Genomic DNA, 27850 nt, shown 5'->3' with positions numbered 1-27850 from the left:
ACATAACCAACTATGCGATTTCTTGGTTGCAGCCATTCAGAGACCTTACTGTTAATCTCATCCAAAATGTTTTTTGCAGTATGAGTTTTCTCCATGGCAAACATGGCCAATGTTGCATGTTTCCGAGTAGCTTGAAAAACTGTGTCCAGGTCAACAACTGCACTTGAATTGTCTCTAACCCCTGCAAAAGACCCTGCAAAAGAGAACCAGTGTGCAGTGATGCACATGTAATCAAGGGCTTGGCAACTGGTCCACATGTCTGTTGTCAAGTGGATAGTGTGAACAGCACTCTTCTGCAAAGCAGCCCCAATCACCTCCAGCACATCTTGATGTAGTGTTGGAACCGCAACTCTGGCAAAATAGGGCCGGCTAGGAACCTTCCATTTAGGGCAGACTGTTGCCACTAATTCTAGAAACCCCACCCCTTCCACGAAAGAAAAAGGGAGAAGGTCCAGGGCTAGCATTTTAGCCAGCTTTGCGTTATACAGATGTACCATTGGGTGGTTGCGTTCAAATGGCGCCTCCGACCAGAACAATCCGCGAATGGTGGGCTGGATCATTTTACGTGATGATGATGATGACGTCTTCAAACCAGTTAGGCCCATTGATGTAGTTTTTCGCATTGGTGTCTTTACAACACTCTTAGTGTGCCTCATAGATGTTGCAGGGGTAGAGGGCGATACCACTGCAGTGCTGCTGCCAGCAGAACTGGATGTACCAGAAAAAATGTCTGTCGCTTCTTCACTTCCCCCCTGCACCATCACATTCTCGTCATCATCAGATGCAATATCAAGGGATACATTTGGATTTGTTTTTCTTTTGCCTTCCTCGATCTTCCTCATGTGTGCTTCCCAAATGATAGTGTGGTGTTGCTTGAGATGACCTCTCTGGCCTCCGGTACCATAGTTGGTACCAAGCTTACCCCGACTAACGGATACTTTACAAATCGAACAAACGACCATGTTTTCCGCCTTTGCACCAACAGTAAAGAAGTCCCAAACTGGGGACTGGTGATGTCTGCTGAAGGTTGAGGTGCTACTTTGACTTTCAATGCCAGATGAAGTGGAGGATGGGCGTGGCTGAATTCATTTCTGTTGTTCACTTACAGCACCACTACTTGAGGTCGAGCTGGATGGAGGTCCATACCGGCCCTTCTGACTAAAAAAGATGGGAGCTGTAGGTCGTGTTGGTGTTGTAGTTAACAGTGGTGGTACCAGTGCCACGCCGCCCATATCCCGCTCAGCAGCCATTCGGGCTAGGGTGAAAATTTCTGTCTGCTGCATGCCTGCTGGGGCTGGAGTGAAGACTGGGATGACTAGGTCATCATCAGACTGTTCATCAGCAGCAGAAGACACCACTTCTTGTTCGTCATCATCAGCCATAAGTCGAAGCTTTGCAGGAGCCTTCCTTTTAGGCTTAGCTACCTTTGTCGACTCATCATGGCGTGCCTCACTCTCAGACTGCATTTGTGGGTTCCAATCAAGATCAAGGTCATCAGAAGGAAGAGGGCTTCAAGAAGAACTTGTCGTAGTAGTAGCCCTCCTTGACCTTTATCTTGCTGGGAATCTGGAAGACAATGAATCATCATCAGGAGGAGAGGCTTCCTCGGGTGATACCTCCTCTTGAATAGCAATTTCCTGATGTGCCCCTACGTCTGGAGGAACAAGCGTTGTAGGTAGTTGTGCCGCTCCATGAACCTCTAGTCGCACCTCTCCATGCACCTGTCCATGCGCCTCTCCTTGCAGCTGTACTTGCGCCTCTACTTGCGCCTCTCCTTGCGGCTGTACTTGCGCCTCTCCTTACCCATGTACTTGCGCTTGTACTACTTCCACCTGTGTTTGTGGCTGTGGTTGTTGAACACTCGTCAGCTGAGTTACACCCGGCATTGATTGGGTGGTACTTTCTTGTGATGAGCCAAGATCACTGGTCGATGGTGATTCAACAACCAAAGTGGCTGCCGCAGCAGCACTCATGGTGGTCTTGGACCTAACTTGGCATGGTGGCACTGAGCCCAATGAAGCGGAGGTGCTGCTTCCAGCTTGGTCCCCGGCGAACATCGCTGCTGCTGCAGGCGTAGTTTTTTCCCCAAAAAAGGTTTTGGTGGGCACAACAGTCTCCTTGGTAGGTGGTGCCACTTGCTTCTTCTGCACCTTCTTACTGGCAGTGGCACTATCAACTTTTTTCACTGAGGCGCTACGGCCAACTTTCTTTGGGGCCATCTTCTTGAGATGTCAGAACAGCAGGCCGCAGTTGCACAAGTTGCAGAGTTGTCTTGTCTGTGGCCACACGTGACGTCACGTGACGTTGTGCTGCACACACCGCTGCAGGCCTTCTTCCTGGCACTGGTGGTTCTCTTGTGCACCTAAAGCAATGGAAGCCAGAGGAACATCAGTTAAACACCCCAAAAAGTTGAAACACACTCAGAAATTACCACAATCCCATGCCATCCATGCTCTCAATGATGTTTAAATTCAAGACACCCCAGAGAAAGACTAGGCCAATGCACCATTGAGTACCCCTTGGGCATAATGGTTGAAAGCAAGGCAAAGTGGGTGCAGGCCTGAGCACACTGCCTGGATTAAAAATGGCCCCTTGAGCCCCAGCACATGGCCAGGCCCTGCCTGTACCAGGCCTCAAAATGGCCCCCACCCACTTGGCCAGGCCCCAACAACACCCCAAAAAGTCGAAAAACACTCAAAAATCACCACAATCCCATGCCATCCATGCCCTCAATGATCTTTAAATTCAAGACACCCCACTGAAAGACTAGGCCCATGCACCACTGAGTACCCCTGGGCATAATAGTTGAAAGCAAGGCAAAGTGGATGCAGGCCTGAGCACACTGCCTGGCTTAAAAATGTCCCCTTGGCCCCCACCACATGGCCAGGCCCTGCCTGTACCAGGCCTCAAGATGGCCCCCACCCACATGGCCATGCCCCAACACCACCCCAAAAGGTCGAAAAACACTCAAAAATCACCACAATCCCATGCCATCCATGCCCTCAATGATGTTTAAATTCAAGACACCCCACAGAAAGACTAGGCCCATGCACCACTGAGTACCCCTGGGCATAATGGTTGAAAGCAAGGCAAAGTGGGTGCAGGCCTGAGCACACTGCCTGGCTTAAAAATGGCCCCTTGACCCCCACCACATGGCCAGGCCCTGCCTGTACCAGGCCTCAAAATGGCCCCCACCCACATGGCCAGGCCCCAATAACACCCCAAAAAGTCGAAAAACACTCAAAAATCACCACAATCCCATGCCATCAATGCCTTCAATGATGTTTAAATTCAAGACACCCCAGAGAAAGACTATGCCCATGCACCACTGAGTACCCCTTGGGCATAATGGTTGAAAGCAAGGCAAAGTGGGTGCAGGTCTGAGCACACTGCCTGGCTTAAAAATGGCCCCTTGACCCCACCACATGGCCAGGCCCTGCCTGAACAGGGCCTCAAAATGACCCCCACCCACATAGCCAGTTCCCAACAACACCCCAAAAAGTCGAAAAACACTCAAAAAACACCACAATCCCATGCCATCCATGCCCTCAATGATGTTTAAATTCAAGACACCCCACAGAAAGACTAGGCCCATGCACCACTGAGTACCCCTGGGCATAATGGTTGAAAGCAAGGCAAAGTGGGTGCAGGCCTGAGCACACTGCCTGGCTTAAAAATGGCCCGTTGACCCCACCACAATGATATGAACTCTGCCATAAAGAAATCAAGACTCAGTTCCAAATGTGTGACCTACTTGACCAGAGGTAGGCCAAAGGCAGTAGTCAGCAAGGGACCAAAGACATGTGTTGTTGGAATGCTAAGCACAGAGCTGGTGGCATCACATTGAAGGGCATACAGTGATATCAAACGTCATATTAACATATGAACTCAGCCATCATGATATCAAGACTCAGTTCCAAATGTGACCTACTACACTGCAGCGGTAGAGTACATCAACAAGAGAGGAGAGCTGGGGGCCTGTGTTACGGAGACCAGCGATGATCTGAGGAGGCTGCCAAGGTCGCGGGCCTTGGGCTTGGAATTTGCACCGGCACGTGGTGGGCCCTCTTTGACACCCTCCGGTGTCGGCAGGTGAGCGGTGAGGACTGGGTGCGCAGAGGTGGGCAAAACGGGTCTGGGGATCAGCCGCCTGGGGTGCAGCAGGTGCACAGGATCGCAGGCAACACCGCTCCTGGCATCTGCCTCATGGCGGGGTGAAATGCGCCGCCCTGGTAGACACATTGGCCATTCTGCAAGAGAACCACGCCCAGAGCTACGTGCTTTTTATTCACACCCCTACACTAGCCCGGTGTACGCTGGGGCAGCCCACTTCGCTCACGCTTACAGGGAGGGACGTAACAAGCTACATTTCTGCGATCTTCCCCACTGTCTGAGGTAACATGGTTGCTTCCACTGTCTACTACACTCCAAACACCGGCAGTGTATCGTGACATGGACATGTCTGTGGTCTAGATACTGCAGTCTGGCCAGCACATCCACGCCGTACTTGGCATTGTGTACATTCCCATTCATGGGTCACTTGCCTCCTTTGCACATGCCTGGTTCCCACCTCTCCCCACAATCTGTTATTGTGTGGCTGAGGTGCCATGCCGTTGATGGCTTATGTACATGGCTAGCCCATGTTACCACAGTAAGTTGTGCTGTCGTGTATGGTAGGTGGACATGTTGTTCGGCATGGTGTATGTGAGTTTGTAACGTGTGCATTCCCAGAGTTGTGAGTTGCATGATTGTGGAGTTCAGGTGTGTTGTGGTTTCATTTGGTACTTACCAACGCGCAATGCATTTCCGTAAGTGCCAGCCTCAAAATGCTGGTTGATGTTGGACTGTCAGAAGATAAAGGAACCATGCACACTGCCTGGGTAGTTGGTGACAACATTGGGGAAGAGTCCCGGGTGGTCCACTATTGCCTTGCAGTAATTGTGTGCAATGTTGACAGGGGGCACAAGTAGGGCAAGGGTGCAGTCAATTGCCCCCAATATGTGCAGGAAGCCAGCTATGGCGTACAAGCCTTGCTTGGTCTCCAGCTGTTCCTGCAGAGTGTGGGGGAAGTGAAGGTGCTGGGGTACCAAGCTGATGATGGCATCCAAGATAGTTGTGAGTAACTTTGATAGGGCTGGCTGTGAGACTCCTCTGACTCTGGCGGTTGTTGGTTGGAGGGTACCCGAGGCCAACAGGTGCAGCACAGCCAGCAGCTTTATCTGCGTATGGATGTTGGTTGTCCACTGTGTTGGTATGGTCAGCATTTGGGCAATGATGGTCAGGATGCAGAGGATGTCCTTTTGAGGCTGTAGTGGGCAATGACATCCTCAGGTGTTACGTCTGTGAGGCTGGTGCATTTTCTGAAGGTCCGCTGTCTTTGTCTGAGCTGCCTCTCTGGCAGTCTTGGGGGGGGCAGAGTGGGTCTGAGGGGGACGGGCCTGGGGGTGATGGCAGTTGGTGTTGTGGCCCTCTTGGGAGTCCGAGCTGCATGATCAGTAGCTCCATGGCATCTGTTGTTCTTCAGGTGGGGCTCCGGGCTGGGCTATTTTTTATGGTGCAGGTTGTCGTCCGACATACCACCAGGTAAGAGCAGGTGTTAAATCCCTGCTGCTCATGCGCCTTATCACATGCTTTGGGATCTTATAGCCGATCTGGCTGGTCATTGAGAATGTTGGAAAGTGGTAATGTCACAGCTTTTTGCATGGGAACGCCTACTCTGCATCTCATTAGCGTTATTTGCCGGTGTCATCTGTGGCAATGTTTTTGCGGCTGCTATCGCAGGAAAACTGGTGTTATCGCCTCTTAGCACCTGCTTGTGAATGGGGCGATAAATTTATCGCCACTTTGGCTGCAATACCGTACCGCTAACTTGGCGATAAGTCCTTGAGAATATGCCCCATGGTATCTGAGTACAAAAATCGGCCAACCTCATTGTGAGGTCCTTAGAATGAAGAAAATCAGTACACTTGATCATTGACATTCAAATGTCTAGCTTTGAAATATTCACAAATATTGTAGACAAAAGGTAATCTTGCGAAATATTAATTAAATAATTCCTTGTAATAGATATTCAAGGAGCATATGAGATAGAATATTGTGTGAATTATTTCTCTGTGTATAAATATAATACAATTATTTAGTGAAAACATTTTTTTATTGCACTTTCAGGTCAATGCACCATCTTAAAAAGTACCATTATTGTGTTCCTTAGCTTGCCTAGCCTAGGCAGAGCAGGTTGAAGACCATTGAGAGACGTGTTGTTTATTATAGAATTTTAGAGTTTTTGTGCATTGACTACTATTTTTAGCTTTCCTTGGTGTTTCGGAAATGCATCAATAAAATGTATTTCAGGGGGAAACTTGCCGCTAAATAAATGCATCTGCAGGTAGGTGACATATTCAGAAAGTAATACTTTAGGAAACCAAAACAGCTTGCAAGAGACAGGGAATACGACGCAAGGAGACAGCTTGGACAAATGGAATAATAAAAAGAGACAAATGGATTAAAAGCATTTTTATCTTTGAACGTTATTGTTTTTTGAATCATTGCAATGGGATTGAGGAGAATTCGCTTCTGCAGTAGTGAGTTAGTGAGTTTATAAATATGGCAGTAGTAACGTTTGTATTGTCAGTATTGACGTTCCCTTGAGTAAGAAACTGCAATATTAATTCTATAGGTCTGACTGTAGCAAAAAGGAGTTATATTGTAATGTGAGGGCATTACTCCGAGTTGGCATTTCCCATCTAGATTTATTTTAATAAATGTTTCATGCTGCTTTAGTTACACGTTTCCCTGGAATGCCCCATCCCACGGTTTGGTTCTTGATAGCTGAACAGGCATTTCTATCAAAATTATGCTTTTTTTCTGTTTCTGAAATGCATTTTTCATGGCTGTGATATTACAGCTTGAAATAAGGACTGGGAATCCTGTCAGTAATGCTTTATTTAACGCTTGATTGATTTCCCTGCAGTAAACGCAAGTGCCAATAGGAATCACGGCTATCGTGCTGTTCCCAGAGTTCCATCCTGTGTCGTCCCCCACTCCCTCAACTCCTTACTCATGTCACACAATTAACCCTCTAATGGATCGCTTCGATTATCAGCTGAGCTCAGTATTATTTAATTGCTTTGAGAAACACAGTCATCATCATAATGTGCATTTAAGTTTTCCACTATTGACCCTGATCATTTTATGAAGTGTGCGCAACAGTGATACACTATGATTCATAATCTTAGTCCCCCGTGCTGATATAGGCATTTATGCATTTTTTTTTACTGTTTATAAGTATGGCTGGAACCCTCTATGACATATTTGCAAAAAATGTCTGTATGATCTAGGTAGAAAAAGTCTAGTAAATGGGTGCCCATTCACACTTCACTCATTTACTGTTTATTTAATATTTTGCAAGATCATGAGTTATGTGTTCCAGCGCTATCAAAAATGGAGGCTGCAGTTAATTTCCAGTACCAGTGCTTGATGTTTTGCATTCTTTCAGTTGCAATCATTTAAGGGAGGTGAGAAAAAGTTTATACTGTGCCAGAAATGGTAACCACAGAGCACATTTGTTAACAATTGGCACAACGCAGCGTAGCGTAACAACCAACGTTGCATCACAGGGAGAGAGCGTGATTATTACTCTTACGTAAGTGCTTTTAATTATTTGCTCGTTAATAATAATTCAAGTAATATTACTCCCCTTCTAATATAGCAAGGGGAAAGCGCTGTAGTAGTCGTGAAAGATGGCAACCTAGGATAGCCCTCTAGAGCACACGACTTTAGAAAACCAATCACAAGTACTAAACCAAAAGCTGTAATGCAGCAATATGCTGCATTACCAATACCTAAATCAAACATAGGAAAGCCTTTTAGAGCATATGAAACGTCAAGCCAATCAGGAGCATTAAACAAAAAATGAAATCATTTGTGCTTATTCAAACAGTCAGGGAGCTGAGTTCCTGTTTACAAACCGGTGCTGCGGACGACATATTGATAATGCCACACAGACCCTTGAATAATGGCATAGGAGTCTGATTCGTTCCCCATAGGTTAGAGCAAAGGCAAGCCCTAATTGTGAAGACCCCAAATTCACCACATGGAAGCCTTGAAGTTGTCAACTCTATTTTATTACCGGAGCGCCGGGAACTGCTTCTACACCCTATCGCGGTCGGCGCCAACAGCACAAAATGGCCGCCTTCCGCTTCCTGTCCCGCCCTTCTGTTTCCGGTATACGGGACGCTAGACCGTCACCACATATCTCCCCCCTTTATGCAATGAATGAAACAGAAACAGAATTCTAGTCCTTACTTGCAGTTCATATCAAAGTCCTTGAACTTCACCGGAACCTTTACTATTCTCCCCGCTCTCGTCTTCGTCACTCCATCTCCTCCTTCACCTCTCTGTACCACTCTGTCACTCCTCACACTTGCACTTTCTGTGTCACTTCTCATCATGTCCATGTCCGATCCTTCTATGCACCAGACTCTCGCTCCTTCTTCCACTCCGTTTCCTCCGTTCCCTTCTACGTTCTTCTCTACCACTTCCTGCGTACCTTCTTCTACTTTCTCCTTGTTTGTTCCGCTACTTCCTTCTACTCCGTCTTCTACATACTCTGTACCTTCCTCCGCCTCTTCTCCCCACTTCAGGATCTTGCTGCATTTCGCCATTCTATCCTGCGACAACACCTTTCCATCACTGAGTAAGGCCGACCGGGCATAAGACTCTACTACTCGTAGGGGTGGTGAAAACTTGCTCTCCCCTTTCCTTTTTAGGATTGCTAACTTCACCCGTACCCAGTCGCCTTTCTCCAGCTCCACTCCTTGTACACTATGGGCCAGATGTAGGTACCAAATACCGGTCGGAAACGGCCGATTTCGGCCATTTCCGACCGGTATTTGGCCTACTGAGATGTAGGGGACCCTTTTTGTCCGATTTGGTATTTTACCGATTCGGTAAAATTACCGAATCGCAAAAATACCGAATCGGTAATTTTACCGATTTTTTAAATTTGGGATGTACGTGGAACTACTTTCAGTCCCACAGGCCCTTCAGATTCGGTATTTTAACACCCAATCCAATTGGGTGTTAAAATACCGAATCCAGGTGTGCATGCACATGTGTGCATGCACACCTATGCCATGTGACAGACAGACATGCCCTTAGGGCATGTCTGTGTGCCACATGCTCACATGCCTTTTTTTGGGGTGCTGGAGGGTGTCAAAGTGACACCCCCTGCACCCTTGCACAAATCGGTAATTACCGAATCGGTAATTACCGATTCGGTAATGGCCATTGATTCCTATGGGCTTCAAGGCCCATAGGAAGCAATGGGGGATACCGGATCGGTATTTACAGAATCGGTAAATACCGAATCTTACAGATTCGGTATTTACCGAATCTGAAATACCTACATCTCCCCCCCTCTAATTTACCACTTCATAAATACCGATTCGGTATGATTCGGTATTTATGAAGTGGTAAATGTAGATTTACCTACATCGGGCCCTATGTCTCTTATTAAAGTTTTCGGTGTACACCTCCTGTGCTTTCTCTAGGTTCTTCCTGACCACCACAGGTGACCATTTGCTTTGCACCACCAGTTTTCTCCACGCCATGTTGTCCTTTGTAAAGGCGTCTCTTCCCCTCAGTATCTTGAAGGTACTGTACCCTGTGCTGCCCGGGGTGATTCGGTAGGCCCATATCATCTTCAGTAACTCTCTCTCCCAGTCCAGTCCATCATTAATGGCAGCTTGAATGGTGCCCATTATCACCCGGTTGAAGCGTTCAACTTGTCCGTTCCCTGATGGGTGATAAATGGGGGAGTGTTTGACCTCTATGCCATTCCTGGATGTAAACGCTTCCCATTTCACTGAAACGAACTACGGTCCATTGTCGCACGTGATGATTTTTGGAATTCCTTCCCTGATGAATATGGTGTGCAAGAAGTTCACCACTGCATCGGTATCCACAGTCTCCTTTACTTCCACCTCGGGCCATTTGGAATACTTGTCAATCAGAACGAGGGCATACTTTTGTACTCCTTCCTTGTTGAGGATGGGTCCCATTATGTCCACAGACACCATTTCCCATGGTCCCTCGGGTATTGGGAACTTTCCCAAAGCTGGTCTCGACATGCTCTGGGATTTGTCCGCCTTGGCACATGACTCACATAATCGCACATGTCGTTCTACTTGGGCATCGATAGCGGGCCACCAGTACGCTTGCCTGGCCAGAGCTTTGGTTTTGGTGATACCCTGGTGTTCTTTGTGTAGTAGGACCATCAATGCCTTGCGGTGGAACCACTTTGTCGCCTCTTAGGAGAAATATGTGATTCTCTGCCAGTGACAGTTCGTCTCTCACCTCCCAGTACCGTCTTAGTGCATCCTTTAGGTGCTTTTTTTCTGGCCCCCCGTGGACCACGTATCCCTTAATCGCTTCCATGTCTTCATCTGCATTGTAGGCTTCTTCCCATTCTTGTGCGCTGATCACCCTTTCCATGTCCTGAATGATGCCCACTACATATCCTTCCCACTTTGGGCGCGCTTGCTTGTCTGCGTCCTTCATGGCCGCTGCTCGATCAAAAAATCGGCTAATTTGTTCTGCGGTCCTGGTATGTGCTCGACCTCGTACACAAAGTCCAATAGACGCAGTGTCATTTTGGCGATTCTTGGGGTAGCGTGCGCATGTCCACTGGACGTCAACACCTTGACTAGGGGCTTGTGGTCTGTTCTCACCAAGAATTTTGCGCCCCATAGATACTGCCTGAACCTCTCCATCGCCCATACGACGGCCAGCATCTCTTTTTCTATGATGCTAAACTTTTTTCGTTGGGAGCCAGGGACCTTGAAGCAAAGCTAACTGTCGATATCTCTCCCTTCTCCGACCGCTGCATTAACACTGCTCCCAGACCACGGTCACTCGCATCAGTCGTCAGGATGGACTCCGCGTCCGGGTCAAACCCCTTCAGGGGTATGGCCTTGCTCATCTCTCGTTTCAAAGTGTCGAATTCTTTTTGTTCTTCCTGGGTCCACTGAAAACCATTCTTTTCCTTCAAAAAATGGCGCAAACAAGGTGTCTTGGTGCCAAACAGGGAAATAAATTTGCTGTAAAATTCAGCCATTCCCAGGAATGATCTGACGTCTTCCTTCTTACTTGGGGTGGAGCATATGTGATGGCTTGCATGTTGGTTCTTTTTGGCTCTATACCCTTTCCGCTCACTTCATGTCCAAGATACGTGACGGACTGTACCCCAAATCTGCACTTTGACCACTCTGCTGTCAATCCATTTTCCTGCAACGTGCTTAGTACTGTGTGCAGCTTCTCATTGTGCTCTTGTTTGGTCTCTCCCATGACCAGAATGTCGTCCTGAAAGAACTGAACTCCCCTTACTTTCCGGAAGAGCCTGTGCATAAGCTTCTGGAATACCGCGGCCGCTGAGGCCAGGCCAAACGGCATCCTTACGAACTCGTAACAGCCAAAGGGTGTGATGAACGACATGAGGTGACTGCACAATGGTTGTAACTTGACTTGGTGGTAGGCAGATGACAAGTCTATCGTGGAGAACCACGGTATGCCTTTGGTTTTTGCCAACATCTCACTGATGCGGGGTAGGGGAAACTTGTTGACTAGGATGTTTTTGTTGAGTTCTCTGAGATCGACACACAGCCTCACCCTCCCATTCGGCTTCTGTGCTACCACCAAGGGCGAAAGCCACTCCGCACTCTCGATTGCTCTTATCACTCCTTATCCTTCCAGTCTATCGAGTTCTGCTTGTACCGCTTCTCTGCACCGGAAGCGGATGTTCCTTACTTTGTGGACGACTGGTTTCGCTCCCTCCTTCAGTTTAATGAGGTGTTTGTACTTGGTCAGTTCTCCTATTTGTCCACAAAACACTTTGGGGTATGCCTTGTGCCAGGATTCACCGTTGTCTTTACGCTCTATGTCCATGAGCAAGATTTTTTCTACTCCGCCTGGATTCAACAGTATTCCCAGCGCCCCTTGGTCCTTCCAGCTGAGCACTGACGGTCCTTTTTCGGCAATGTACAATTTGAAATTTGCTTGACGCCCTCTGAATTCAAACAGTAAGGGGCAGTACCCTAACATTGGAATCCTTTGCCCCGTGTACGTTACTGGTCTTAAGTCCATCGGGTGCTATTCATCTTCTCTCTGTGCCCCAAACTTCTCTTCCCATACCTTTCTCTGAATTATGGTAATGGGCGCACCACTGTCTGGGATCATCTCTATGGGCACACCTCCTATGTGCATGTTCAGTTTGGGTTTGTCTGTCTCTGCTCCTTCCATCTCCAATACTTGTACATCGATGTAGAGGATCTCCTCTAAATCCTCTTCCTCCTCATGGCTCCCTGCTTCTTCTCGTTGTTCTTGGTCAAAGTATCTGACCATGGCTCCCTTGAGTTTTCGGCGGCATACTTTTTCGTAGTGTCCGAACAGACTGCAGTATGAGCACTTCGCCCTGAATGCCGGGCATGCCTTGTCGTTACCTAAATGCGACATGCTTCCACACCTGTAACAGCTTGGGCGTCCACCTCTCCCTGTTCTCTGGTCTGTGTGGCTGGTTTGGGAGGTCCGTTTAATGTCTTGGCCCCTTTGGTGGTCTTTTGGCTTCGCTCTTTCGCGTTTTACAGGCGTCATAATTTTGCAGACGGTCTGTGTTCCTCCTGCCTCCTTTCTGGCTGCTTGCGCACATCGCTTTGACATCTCCGCCTTCTTCACTAAGGCCCAGACTTCTTTTAGGGGGGCATCTCCATTGACCAAGAGTTTCTCCTGGATATGCGCGCTGGAAGTGTGCATAATGATCTGGGCTCTTATTAAGTCATCATGTAGTGTGCCAAATTTACACGTCAAGGCTATCTTCTGTAGTGCCACCACATATTCATCCACCGACTCTCCACTCTTCTGCTTCCTCTGGAAGAAGTTGTGTCTGTCGATCGCTACGCAAACCACCGGCCTGTAGTGTGCGTCGAGGTCTGCAATGGCGTGACTGAACACATCTGTGTCCGCTGCGTCTCTCGTGCCCTTGACTATGGTATCGCACACTCTAATCCCTTCTGGACCCAAATTGTGCAGCAGTATCTTCTTTCTCCTCAGGCTCGAGAATGGTGCTTCGCCCTCTTCCTCCAAGGCTTCCAAGTAGTTGAGGAAATACTGTTTCCAGTCTTCCCACTGCATTTCTGACTCTCCACTTTTGGAAAGAAATGGCACCATTTGAGTGAGGAAGGTGGACTGAGTGGCCATCTTGTTGCCGCCTCTGGGGCCCACTTGATCAGGTATGCGCTTGCCAGGTGGGCTCCTTGGTGGTGGTTGCGCATCTGCATCTTCGTCACTGTGCTCACTGTTGGTCGCTCTGCTCTTTGCCGCTCCCTCAACGGTTGTGAGTTCTTGCTGACCGTCTCTTTTCTCTGTGTCTGAGGTGCTTGACCCTCCCCCTCGTTTATGCCGCGCCGCCAGCGTGCTGATCTGGGCCTCTGCTCAGAGGTCAGTATGCTGCGTCGTGGGCCGGGCTCCCTGGTGCATCAGTGCCCCTTTCCTGCTGTTCTGCTGTAGCCCCTTGACTGCAGTGCTTCCCCCGTGGTAGTTCTTCGGTTGTGCGTACCTCTGCAGCTGCGTGGGTCTCCTGCGCCACCTGTGCGTGCTGTTGCTTTAGGTAGGGGCTGCCTTGCGTCCACTGCCACGCTCCGGTTAATTCGTAGGCTCCGTTCGATTTGTTATTTCTTTTTTTTTTTTCGATGGTGGATGGGGGCGGTGTTCATATCCCAATCCTCGTCGCCATTGTGAAGACCCCAAATTCACCACACGGAAGCCTTGAAGTTGTCAAATCTATTTTATTACCGGAGCGCCGGGAACTGCTTCTACACCCTATCGCGGTCGGCGCCAACAACACAAAATGGCCGCCTTCCGCTTCCTGTCCCGCCCTTCCGTTTCCGGTATACGGGACGCTAGACCGTCACCACACTAATATGCCCCAATATGAGCTCACAGACAGTGGTTAAGTGTTTGATGGATGCACATGTTTTTAAAGCATGTTAACAATTGTTATTCCTCTTTTTACAGCCCTGGTATCGCCATATTTGCTAAAGCAGGCGGGTAAAAACCAACAGCGATGCAGTATTTACACAACAATGTTTTTGCTCACCTAATCACCTTTATGGGTGCATGAGGACATAGATATCACAATATCTCTTTTAGTATATATATCACCTGCATGCCAAGGGGAGTGCACAGCAAGGTATTTTTAAACAAAGAGATTATGACGGGGGTTTGAAGATACTTTTCACTAGCAGTAGATGGAAGGTAGTGGGTCTGACACAACTAATGAATATAATTATGATTAAGCACACAAGGTTGTATATTCAGACATACTTAAGTAGACATAAGTTCGTTTGCTTCAAGGTTGATTGGATGATTAAAAATAATCCTTGTGAATTATCCTGAGAAGGCCCAAAGTAAGAGGGACAAAAAGTATCGACCAGCCTTATTAAGTGGAGTTCCCAAAATGTGTGAATGAGCGAATATATTTGACACCGATGGGCTGCCTGTGCAGGACCATCTATAGGGCCATATAGTGCCACGAGGGTCAAGATACGGACTTATAGGAAACTACTCAGTTTGACAAAATGATTTGAGATACTCATACAAGTGTAACAGATATTGATTCTAAGACTGACATTAAGATAGTGACAATAAGCGCCATTGATGTAGTTATGTTTGAGTTGCCTAGATGTATGTTAATGGGTAATCTATAATATCCAATTAACATAGGCTTACTGTGTGGCAAGGCAATAATAAAACAAAGCAAATTGAAGTTGCAACGCTTGTATCTCCAATTTATTTATTTACTTATTTATTAATGTATGCGTTTTTATATAGCACAGACTTTACCCGAAGGTGTCAGAGCGCTTCACAATAGGAACAGAACTAATACATGAGAACATTACAAATGAACAAATTACAAAAGCAAACGTTACATTACATGAGGCAAAAGTGACAATCGTGAGCAAACAAAATGCAAGAGGTAGCAAACAGTGCATTACAGGAGGAAAAAGTGACATGTGTGCAGGTTACAAAAGCGTACAATGTACAAGTAGAGGTATAATACTGCAATAAATGGAGGACACTCAAACACAAGAACAAACGTTACATAGGCAATGGTGGCACTTGTAAGAGGTAGCAAACAGTGTGTTACAGAGAAAAGTGCTGTGCGCAGGTTACAAAAGAGTACCAAACACAGGTAAAAGGGTAATACTGCAAAAAATGGCAGACTCTCAAACCACAAGAACACACTGGGAAGGCACTTCCATAGTCATGGTGAATAGAACTTTTCTATACTAAAAGGTCTTTCTTCAGATAATAGAGAGGGCAGGAATTAAATTAACTTTGGAGGTGTCTTTGAAGGAGGAAAACTTTGAGGTCAGTTTTGAAGGCCTCGGAGGAGGTGGTGGTACGGAGCAGAGGAGGAAGTGAGTTCCTGATTCTCACTGCGTTGCCTGAAAAGGATTGGGCCATCGATCTTTCCTTCTTGAAAGTGGGAGGTACAAGCAGTAGATTTTCTGCATTTCATGAAGGTCTAGAGCCTCCAGAGAGTTTCAGTTTATTCGCCAGGTAGCGAGGAGAGGAGGAGTGCAAGGCTTTGTGGGTGATGCAGGCAGTCTTATAGATAGATCTTGCCTTGATGGGTAGCCAGCGGAGGGTGGATAACATGGGTGTGTTGTGGTCGCTTCTTTTGGCCCCATAAATGAAACGAGCTGCTGAATGGAGAACAGACTTAAGTGGGGACAGGTGGGATTTGGGGAGGCCAGTAAGAAGAGAATTGCAGTAGTCCAGTCTGGAGAGGACCAGCGATTGGACCAGGGTTTTAAGGTCATGCTCTGGGAAGAAGAGTCAAATCCCCCAAAGAAGGTACAGTTGGTATCGAGCAGACTTTGCTGTTGAATTAATGTGGGAGAGTAGATTGAGTTTTGTGTTGAGTATGACACCAAGGGATTTTGCGCTGTCGACAATGATGGGCTTATTGTTCGGTATATTCATCTGGTCCCTCCATGATTGAACCGGGGGAGGAAAAAGTGAGGAGGAGAGGAGGAGGAATTCAGTTTTGGATGGATTCAGAATCAGTTGATGTGTTGACATCCAGTTTTGAATGGAGTCCAGAGTAGCGCTTATGACGGAGAGATCGGAGTGGAGGCAACCTTGTGGTAGATTTGAGTGTCGTCTGCGTAGAGATGATAGTGGACCCCGGATTTACTTAGAAGATTTCCCAGTGGTTCCAAATAGAGATTGAACAATGTGAGTGCAAGTATAGAGCCTTGAGGAACACCTTGACCCACCGCCAAAGGAGAAGAAAGACTGTCCGCTATTTTGATCTTTTGGGATCTATCAGAGAGGAAGGAAGCAAACCATTTGAGCACAGTGCCCTCCAAGCCCATTCTGTGTTGTGGAGGGTGTTGTGATTGACAGTGTAAAAGACTGCAGAAGGTCAAGGAGAATTAGAAGACAAGACCCCCCCAAATCGAGTATCTGCAGCCCATCATCAATCACTTGCAGCAGGGCTGTTTCAGTGCTGCAGTTTTGGATGAAGCCGGACTGATAATTGTCAAGAAGGTCATTGTCCTTGATATGACGAGAGGGTTGTTTCGCAACACATATTTCTGTGATCTTCGCAATAAAGGGTAGGTTAGTGATGGGGCGGAAGTTGTTTGAGGGCATTCGCATCAGCGGTGGGTTTTTTAAGCAGAGTGGTGACCTGCCCAGTTTTGAAGGGAACAGGAAGGGAGCCTTGACCGAGGGAGAGGTTGACCAGAGTGGTCCAATAGGGAAGAGAATGAGTACAGAAGTCAATGGCAATGGCACTAGGGATGGGGTCAAGAGAATGGTTGGAGGGCTTTGTTTCGAGGATGCACTTGAGGAGGACTTCTTCAGAGATGGGGTCGAAGTTCTGCCAAATGGCTAGTGATTTACGTTCCTCTGGAGGGGTAGGATGAGCGACCTGATCCACCAGTGATTTCACTTTTTCATCAAAGAATACAGCGAAATCCGCAGCTTTCTTTATAGAATCCTCCAACTTGGAGGATGGGGGAGAACAGCTAGTATTCTTGATGAGATCAAATAGTTTTTTGGGTCTATTTTTGGCTGAGTGAAGGAGCGTTCTGAAGTGTGATGCTTTCCCAAGGTAGATGTACTTGTGGTACTTGGATCTTGCTGAATGAAGCGTGGCCAAATTATCAGTGGAGGGCGCTTGCCTCCATTGTTTCTCCAGGTGTCTTAGATATTTCCTTTCTTCATAGAGGGATTTGTTGAACCAAGGTGCTGAGGGAATGGGCCTTTTCTTTTTGCTTTGGAGAGGAGCGATGTTATTGATTTCGGCTGCAAGGACTGAGAGGCATTGTGAGGTGAGATCGTCAACATCTAGGTTCGGTTCTAGCCTTGGAAGTGATAGCAATGCTGATTCACAGAGGGAAATTGTGTCAATATTTTTAGAGTCACGGAACCAGGAGGTAGCCCTCTTAGGTTGGCCAAGAGTTATAGAGTGTGCTAGGTGAAGGGAGAATGGGATGAGGAGGTGGTCAGACCTGTCTACGTGAATAGGGGTAGCGATGGAAAACATGCCTGCTTTAGAAATAATAAGGTCCAGGATTGAGCCCTTAGAGTGTGTTGATTCTGTGCAGTGTTGGATAAGATCATTTGTAGAGAGGAAGGTGGCCAGAAAGTTCACGGAAGAGCCTTGCAGAGAGCCCCAGTGGAGATTGAAGTCACCCACGAAGGTCTGATTGTCACTTTGCAAGTATGGGTCGCTGATGAAGTCAGTGAGTTCCTCCATAAACGAAGGGCCGCTGCCAGGTGGGCGGTAAATGACATGGAATCTGAGGGGTGAGCGGTGGTGTAGTGGAAGCTCAAGAGATAGACATTCACATTCAAAAGTGCGGTAGGCGCTGATGGGAGAAGCCTTAAGTTGAAGGGAGTTTCTAAAGATGACTGCAACACCTCCCCCAACTTTGATAGGTCTGTCATTCCTAAAAATAGAATCGCCTGTGGGTAATAGGAGATCATACATAGAGTGAGAGGTATTGTTAAAGCAGGTCTCTGTTAGGAAGAACATGTCAGTATTGTGAAGGGTGATGGTATCAGGGATTTCGAGTTTGTGTTTTATTGCAGATCTGCAGTTATGGAGCAGTCGGCCCAGCTCTGTCGAGACTGTTTTGGTGACGGGGGCACTTGGGCTAAGAAGGGTGAGAGGGATATTGTACTTATACAGGGGTGCACGGGAGGGTTTAGGTGGATGCTTGGTTCTGACAGAAGAGATGGTCGGAATAGTGTAGATAGTTGGGTTACTCGGAGATGCAAGTTGAAGAGGGGTGGCATTCAAGGGCTTGTGTGAGTCAACGATGTTTGCAGACAACAGGTTATGCTTGGTTTTGATGAGGTGGGGGGGCGAGGTGTATCTCATGGGAAGGTGAGAGTTTTCAAAGGAGTTGAGGTGAATGGGAGAGTGGAAATCTTGGAGCTTAAAAGTGAAATGGAAGCTACAAGCTGGGAAATGGAGATGATAAGAGAGCTTAGCTTATTTTCAAGAGAGAGTAGGGCGGAGCACGGAAGTTTGGGTGTCTCGATGGGAAAAGGAGGGGGTGAAATTAATGGTGGAAGGCAGGGAAAGGTAGGGGGACAGGAGGAGAGTTGGGGTATAGGTTTCATAGGTGGGGAAAGGTGGAGGTGAAGCAGTTCTGTATTGTAGAGTTGTAACTAAGAACTAAACATTTAGGGCCAGATGTGCAAAGATTTTTTGTAGTTGCAAACATAGAGATTCACAAAATCAGACCATTTGTGATCACAAATATGCTATTTCAAATGCACAAAAGGCAAAAAGTGATTCGGTAACTTACTACCAAATTGGTATTTGTATTTGCCATGCAGTATTTGGAAGGGGAGTGTTTAGGGCATCCCTTCCAAATACTGAATCAGCATAGCAGGTATTACTGTTTAGCAAGCAAATTCCAGTCGCAAAACAGTAATACTTTACCACCAGTTTAAAAGAGGTGGTAACCCATTTGCAAATGGGAACAGACCTGTGGGATGTTTTCCTAGTGTTGAACTGGCACCTCCTCAGTGTACGCAAATTCTGCGTGAACTATCCGTGCGGTGCAGAGGTGAGGGAAACTAACACCCTAACCTTCAAGCGGGACCCTCCGGGTGGTCCAATGTCAGAAAAATCCTAATCCTATGCACACGCTACAATCATTTATACGCTGTGATATTGTTGTAACACTATGTTATCATACCTATTAGAGATACATTGATGAAAAAATAAGATTTCTGTTAGTAATTGATAGTGTTGTTAAATATTTTCTTGTTCTTTATTATTGAGTAGAGTTGCCCAGCCAACACGTGTTTCATCGTGGGAAATATCCCACATAACTTCTTCAGGGCTACAAGAAAAAACATACATTTGGGATCAGCCAATCCACAGTTTGGCTATAAATAAACATATCACATTTAAGGTGAGCATCCCAGTGCCTTTTAGGGTGTGCATGTCACATTGTACTCGTGACTAAACGCAAAGCAGAATTAAAATGTGAGCATTTGTGTACCCATGAGATGCTATCCATACATAACTGCTGCATTAAAATTCTGTATCAAACGTCTCATTATTAAAAGTATTCCAAGCAAAATCGGTTCCTAGAGTGCCGTACAGATTTAAATTCATATTGTTAGTTTTATAAACTATAAAAAGTTTACAATGTATCTCCAATATGAATGATAACGTGTTACAACAGTATCACAGAGTATAAAATGATTGTAGTGTGTGCATAGGATTAGGATTTATTCCATTTGCAAATGGGACCTAAGTACCCCATTCCCCTTTGAGAATGTGAAAAAAAAAATTTTTGAGAGCAGGCATGGGTCTAAAGGAAACAATGTTTTGCGACCAAATTCCAGTCGCAAAAATAGTAATACTTTACCACGAGTTTAAAATTGATGGTAACCTATTTCTAAATACTAAGGGTACCCCTGAGGAACCCTTCTCCTTTCAGAATGTAACAAAAATTATTTAAGTGCTGGCAGTGGCCCAAAGTAAACATTGCATCTTCTATTTTTAAACCTATCACGATTTCCCTAAAGGAAAACAGGCTGCATTTAAGAAAGTTGCTTTATTAAAAAGCAATAACAGACATGGTAGTCGGTTGACCTCAGCTGGCCACCATCACTGTGATGGTGGTGATTCCCAGTGAGTTGCAAATTGCGACCTATCTCATTATTATAAATGATGTAGGTCAATTTGCGAACTACTAGGAATCACTATTTAATACAATAATTCATATGTTAGGAATACCGATTTCCTAATTGTGATTCGGAGATAATCGCAATTAGGAATTCGGTTTTCGTGATATTTGTACATCTGGCCCTTAGTTGACCAGGTTTTCATAGGGTGACCCAGGCAATCACCTAACTTACCCTACCTGTAACGACTTGCCATAATTAAGCCCCGGTTTAAGATGTTTGTGGATGATAAATCACTTAATTATTCAACATTGCTGGAAGGAAACAATTAAAGTACAATGCAATTTAGTCGATCCAGACTTTTGCTAATGTCCGAGTTGATAGTAACTCAAAAGCGTGCATAGGTGCTCCGCCTGTTTGTATGCAGGGCTTTCTCACAGGGGTGCTAAGGATGCAGCTGCTGCGATCATTCATCCTCTCACAGCATTATTGCTTTTAGTTTTCGGAGTTTATTTGATACTTAATCAAGATGCCATATGTGAAATCATCATAATAAGAACATTTCACACCAAAAAGAAATTTCCAATTGCCTTGTTCATTATTAAATCTTGAAATATAACTGTTTCCGTGTAGCAATAAAGCTGAAATGTCTGCATATTGATTTGCCTTAACATCTTTACAACACTGATTCATGCATCTCGAGCTTCTTCCGATTTTTGACTGTGAAGTTTTATTAGGCTCCAGTATTTCTTTTCTCTTGTAGGGACGCCACACTTTACTATTTAAGTGGCAGGAAGGTGGAGTTCCTGAGAAAGACAGTGAAACACACTGATACTGTTCTTAATTTTCTCACACAGTTTTCTTAATCACTTTCTTGTTATGCCGCCTGCCATTTATATGGGCGGGTCCTGTGGCTGAGCCTCGTCTGTTTCACTGCCTCCTGACTTTCCATCAGGCTTATTTGGGACTTGGTGATTGATGCTCTAATTCACTTTGGCTAGTATCCTTGTAGACATAATGTAGGTTTCCACAACATAACGAAAAACAATTGAGTAACAACTTAGAAAATGTGCTCATGCCTAGAGTTGTGAAAACGAGTAGGCACCTATGAGAGTAGTACATATTTAACTTAATCATGGTCCAATGTCTGTATATGAGTCTCCAGCGCTACTGGTGTGCGTTTCACTTTTGATGGAATAAGTGCAGTAATCAGCTTGCGTTGATGATTGTGTTTTACTGGCAGCTAAAACTGTTTTTGGAAATATTTCAGCTCACTAAAAAAAAATGTTTTAGTAGCGGTTACCGAGGCTCCAGATCCCTTAGTAATCTTTTCGTATACATGTTTTATGACTATGAATTCCACATTTTAAATATTGCACAATTATCTGTTTATCCATTATAATTGATCATGGTTTCACATCTAGTGAAATTATTGAATTTAACGTTTGAATAAATAATTTACCTACTAATCACATTGATTGTAATAATGTGCTTCTTTTTTTTGAATGTATGCTTTTAAGCCTCAAAGATCCTCTTTTTTTGCCAGAATTTACTGAAATAATTTATATCTTTTTTTTATTAAATACGAACTCAATCTCACTCTCTGCTTCCCTGTGAGCAATGAGGCACTTTTTACATAGACATGTATTTGGTGAACCGGTCCTAGGATACTTGTTTCCGGTCTAGGGAGGACCTGGCTTGGTATTTCGGGTTGGACTGTTCCCATGAGGCACAGGGTCAAGACTGATTTGCGCATGGCCAGGTCTAATCTGGGGTGGCATGGTCAGCAAAAGAATGATGGATTTAACCCAGATCTCTTGACTGGGGGTGAATGTTTTGATTTGTTCTGCATTCCGTCCATCAATTGTGTGTCTTTTGCTTGGAGCGTACACAGGCACGAGGTGGGTCCTCCTTGACACACGCCGGTGTCGGCTGGTGCTCAGTGTGGCCTGGTTGTGCAGGGTCAGGCATGACGGGTTCGTGGTCCAGCGGGCTGGGGTCTGGCAGGCGAGCAGGATTGCAGGCAACTCCGCTAACGAGGACCGTGTCGGCCTCGTGGCATGGTGGGAGACACCATCCTGGCAGAGACATTGGGCTATCTGGAAGAGGACCACGCCCAGGGCTACGTGCTTTTTATTCACACCCGTATGCTGGCCTGGCAGACGCCGGGCCATCCCACTCTGCTCATGCTTCTGGGGGTGGCACAACAGCCAACATTTCCGTGAGGACCCCCACTGGTTGGTGTGACATGGCTGAATACTCTGTCAATAACATACCAATATACACCAGAGGGGTATGTCGCCATGGATATGGGTTTGTTCTTCATGCTGCGGTCTGTCCAGCACATTGCCACCACTCTTGGCATTGTGTACTTTCATCCTTCACACATGCCTGGTTGCCACTTCTCCCCACTTTCGGCTATTGTGTGGCTGAGGTGCCATGCCGTTGATTGGTCATGTTCATGGCTTGCCCAGGTTACCATTGTAAGTTTTTCTGTTGTGTCTGGTGGGTGGGCATGTAGTTGTGCATGTTGGTTGTGATTTTGTGACGTGTGTATTGCCAGAGTTGTGGATTGCATGGTTGTGGAGTTGAGGTGAGTGGGGTGTTAATTTGGCACTAGCCTAGGGGCTTTGCATTTCCCTTGGTGCCATCCTGGGAACTCTGGTTGCTGGTGGACTGTCGGAGGGTAAAAGGATCATGCACACTGGCTGTGCATTTGGAGGCGACATTGGTGAAAGTCCCACTGTGTTCTGATGTTGCCTGCACATTGATGTGTGACGTGTGCTTCCTGTTGCGCGGATTGTGTGCTGTGTCACCAGGGGGCACAGGTGGGACATGTGTGCAGTGGGTTGCCACCAACACGTGCTTGCATCCGGCAATGACGTATGGTCCTTGCTTGGTCTCCAGCTGTTCCTGCGCATTGTGTTGGATGTATGGGGACTGGGGTGCTAGGGTGATGGTGATGTCCGGGACAGGTGTGGGGGACTTGGATGTGGCTGGCCGTGAGACTCCGCCGACTCTGGCGGGTGTTGTTGGGTTGTGCCAGGGGCCAACAGGTGCAGCTCAGCCAGCAGCTTGTTGTGTGGTGTGATATTGGTTGTCAGCTGTGTTGGTGCCGTAGGCCTGTTAGGCGATGATGGCCAGGATGCATAGGATGGTTGTCCCTTTCTGCCTGTAGTGGACAGTGACATTGTAAGATGTTGGGCTTGTGAGGCAGGTGCATTTCCTGAGGGGCCACTGTGTTTGTCTGCACTGCCTTTGTGGTGGTCCAGGGGGGTGCTGGGTGCTGGGTGCTGGGTGGGTGTTGTGGACCTCTTGCGTGTCTGGTCTGCATGATGAGTGGGTCCATGGCATCTGTTGCCCTTCCGATGATGCCCTGGGCTGGGCTGGGCTCCTGAAGGGGCTGGGATTCTTATCTAGATTTCTACCTTATCAATTCTCCAGAATCCCAGAACAGGTCGACTGGACCTTTCCGTCTGCTAAGAAGTGTAGAGGGGAGGTTTCCAAACTCATAATCAAACAGCTTTGCAAATAGACAATCAAATTCAATTTCAAAGAACCACTGACTAGAAACTGAAGTTAAAAATGTATTCCAAAAATAATTGGACATACAAGCACCTCAGCAAGAGGTTCAAGAAATAGACTGGCACTAATACAAACATAATCCTACGAAGGAGTCTCAGAGGACTCAGAATGAAAAGCAAAGTCAATTTTAGGAACACCAGGCATCCAATTACCGTCCCTATTTGAAGTCGCGACTTCGTCCTGCGGCTCCCCAGCATCGACTACTTCTCCTTGGGCATAGGCTGTTGCATTGCCTGCTGATTTAAATCGTCTCAGGAATTTTTCTTCAGAACTTTTTCCAAGTACAAAGGTAACCTGGGATTCATCAAGGTTGGCCATAGTCTTTGACTTTGACCCTGTCTTGAGCAACCAGATGCCCTTGGTTGATGCTTTAATCTTTTAGCTTCTATGTTGCACAAAAAACTTAAGAAAATCATAACTCCAGTTCTACTTATTGAACTTAATTCCTTTGGTGTAATTTTCTTCATTACAACTTTCTCTATTTTTCTAAATGGGATTGAGATTTTTCTTGTGTGGTGTTTTTACTTTATTCCTATTTGTGTGTTGCAGAAATACTTTACACATTGCCATGTTTCCAAGTCCAAGATAAATCTAGTTGGAGCCGATATATCCTCTTGCTATTTCTTGCAATTGCACAAGGAGCCCCGATTACCGCGTCTTGGAAAAGTGCGGAAATCATCCCTGTCTACAAAAAAGGTGACAAAGCATGCCCGGGGAACTATAGGCCTATTGGCCTAATCGACTGCTTCCATAAAATAATTGGTAGAATGGTGTTAAATAGATTACAGGGGTGGAAAGAGGAGTTCAGAGTCCTATCCCCATTGCAAGCTGGATTCCGAGAGTCCACAAGCACCATCGGCCAGGTTTTCAGATTCACTCTAATTTACTGGAAGATAGTGACTATAGGCAAAGGTAGTCTCTATACCGCCTTCGTAGACCTTAGGGCGGCATTTTATTTAGTTCCCCGTTGGAAATTATGGCTAGTTTGAAACAGCTTGGGTTTCCCCTGGACCTTTTAACTTTAATCAGAAGGCTCCATGAAGATAATAATGTCCAAATTAGATGGGGGGAGGCAGGGGGAAGACACTGAATTGTTCCCGGTGGAAAGCGGTATGGGACAGGGTTGTGTGATTGCCCCTACGCTATTTTCGCTATATATCCACGGGATAGCGGACTGTATGAGTGCAATACCAACCGATGCCCCTTCACTTGCCGGAGAAAAAGTGCCAATATTGATGTTTGCCGACGACACGTTGATCCTTTCCAAGACCCCTAGTGGGCTTCAGAAGGCACTAATAATCTTTGAAGATTTTTGTTGCCAGAGGGGCTTAGAGGTCAACGTATCTAAGACAAAGCTAATGGCGTTTAACTCCCGTAAGGCAAATTTGAGGGGTTTTAATATGAAGGATGGACCACTAGAAATAGTAAATGAGTTCACTTATTTAGGAGTGAACTTTCAAGGAAGTATGAAGTTGGATCGCCAAATTGATTTAGCCTCACTTGAACTCGGGGGATCTCTGTCAGGAGCACAATCTCTCTCATTTTAAGCCTATTAGTCCAGCCCTTGAAATTCGTAATCTGAAAGCTGTTAGTTCAGCATTATATGGCTCAGAAGTTCGGGGATGCGAGAACCTTCTAGCTCTCACCGTCTCTGAAAACAGGTTTCTAAAAAATATTACTAGACTACCCCAGAGTACCCCTATGTGCCTGGTGCTAATTGATCTGGGTAAGAAACCTATTGCAGCAGTAGCTAAATTGCGTCCCCTTCTGTATGGGAGGAGACTATGGTCTACACCTGAACTCGCAGGCTATGCGCAGGGTTTCTTAGAAATAATTTGGGTTGATACGTCACATTGTATTAAATGGTTATGGGTAGTTCGAAACCTTTTACTAGAGCTAGGTTTGATTTCATTGTGGTTGATCCTGTAAACTCCATCTTTCCATCAAAAGTTGTGCTGAAGACCAAATACTGGGATTGGTTTCAGGAAAAAAATGCAAGACAACAAGCGTCTACCTCCCTTACCAGCCATCTCTTGGATCATAAAGTCGCCCCAACATTGGAATCTTACTGGGATGCTATTACCAAACCCACGGACCGCAAGTCGTCCTTCCAATTTAGGGTGGGTACGCTCCCAGTGAGATTGTTTGCCATTAAATGGTCAGCCCAACCTTCAACTAGGTGCCCGGGGTGTAGAGCCTTTAACAAGTCCACGGCTCATATTCTCTTTGTTTGTGATGCCTATGCTGTCCCACGCCAGGCCTGGCTGTTACCAATATGTAGGCTCCTGGGCACAAGGGTGGCTGTGGAAGCTGAACGCATCTTGTGTACTGATACTTCATCACCCATTGCACTAGCCATGGCAAAATTTATAGGCTGGGTATGGAATTTGAGGGCTCGCTTAGTTGCTCAGAGTTTTTGAAAACAAAAATATAATGATTTCTTTATAATGCTGTAATTTGCACATTTTCTAATTTTTTATCTTTTTAAACCTGTTGTTTTTAACGATTTTATTATATGTATTTTTACTTATGGGGATGTGCAATTGTTTAGATAATGATACATTATCTTAAAAATATTTGTGACTTTGCATATTTGACTGTATTCGCTGATTTGCACATTGCTTTGATGACTGCAGAAGTCGAATAAAGCTTTTTTGAAATGAAATTAAATGAAAAGAGTGTGTACTTAAGGATCTCCTCAACATTTTTATCAGAGAAGTTTAACAGGTTTCTGTGGAAAGCTATGGACATACTCGCTACAAATCAGATTACGGCTGGAAGTTTTATATCACACACAGAAAAAGCATTTGATTTTATGAGATGGGAAACCACTGTGCATAAACTAGAGATATTTTGATTTCATACCAAGACCATGGGATTTATAAAGAAAATGTACAATAGTGGCAAAGCCAGACTAATTTTAAATTCTTCAGAAATCGGGACATTTAATGTGCAACTTGGAACAAGGCAAAGTTGTCCTTTATCACTAGTTCTCTTTGCATTTATTATTGAAATATTAGCCTCAGCTATACATAATTACTTAGTAATTCAGGGAACTAGCCCCCAATGGCCAAAATAAAGCCTTATGCTGATGATATTATGTTATTATTGGCCTCTAATGAAGAAGGGCTGGAGGCAGTATTTAAAATTATATCTGCATTTCAAAGGTTTGGAGAAAATAAAGTTGACAAATCCAAAACAGACATTATATTAAGGAATTGCTCGACAGAGGAATTGTTGCCATAGTTCAGGAATTGTGTCCATGACTAGCCTAAGTGCTCTTAGGGTTCTTTCATACACGGACGTTGGAGATTTGTATGAGATAAATTACAAGCCCCTTTGGTGTAAAGTTGACTCTTGCACCGGGGGCTATTGTGGGAGACCACAATCCCCAGAATACAATACGGCTGCCATCATCAACACTGCTTGTTCGTGCCTGGAGGTGCTTTTAACATCCATGGGCCCCTCGCAATACGGGAGACCCTTTCTCTTGAACTGGAGGCTATTGGGGGAGACCGCAATCCCCAGACTCCAACGAGGTCAGCGTGCCGCTCCTGATGTCACTTGTTTGCTCCAGGAGGCGCTTTTAACATCCACTGGCCTCCCGCAGCATGGGCCATGCTCGAGCACGACCAGGCAAAGCCCAGGCTAAGGGTGGGCCCATCTGCACCTGTCAGAGCCAGGAGAAGCAGGGCAGGGCCACAACTCTTGGTCCTGCCGTAAGTGGCCGTCATGGATTGTCTGATAGTCTGTTTGAATTCCCACAGAACTCCTCATGTTAAAGGTACTGTTGTAATATGGTGGACTCACTGTGGAGTACATGAACCCCATATAAGTACTGTTTTTATCTCCTTGCTTATTTTATCTTGGACCAGTTGGACTAAATCATATTAATCATATTTGCTGGAACTCTAAGGGAGTGGGGGGAGGGCTCGACCATTCTGTGCAATTATCAGGATCTACTGTTGACAAGTGAGTAGTGTGGGAACATTTAAGCGTTTTTTTTCAATCTGTTTCCCCTCCAAGGGCTACAATAGGTATG

This window comes from Lissotriton vulgaris, chromosome 1_1 (genome assembly GCF_964263255.1).
Source record: "Lissotriton vulgaris chromosome 1_1, aLisVul1.2, whole genome shotgun sequence".
NCBI classification, from domain to species: domain Eukaryota; kingdom Metazoa; phylum Chordata; class Amphibia; order Caudata; family Salamandridae; genus Lissotriton; species Lissotriton vulgaris.
Note: the sequence above shows the minus strand (reverse complement) of the source record.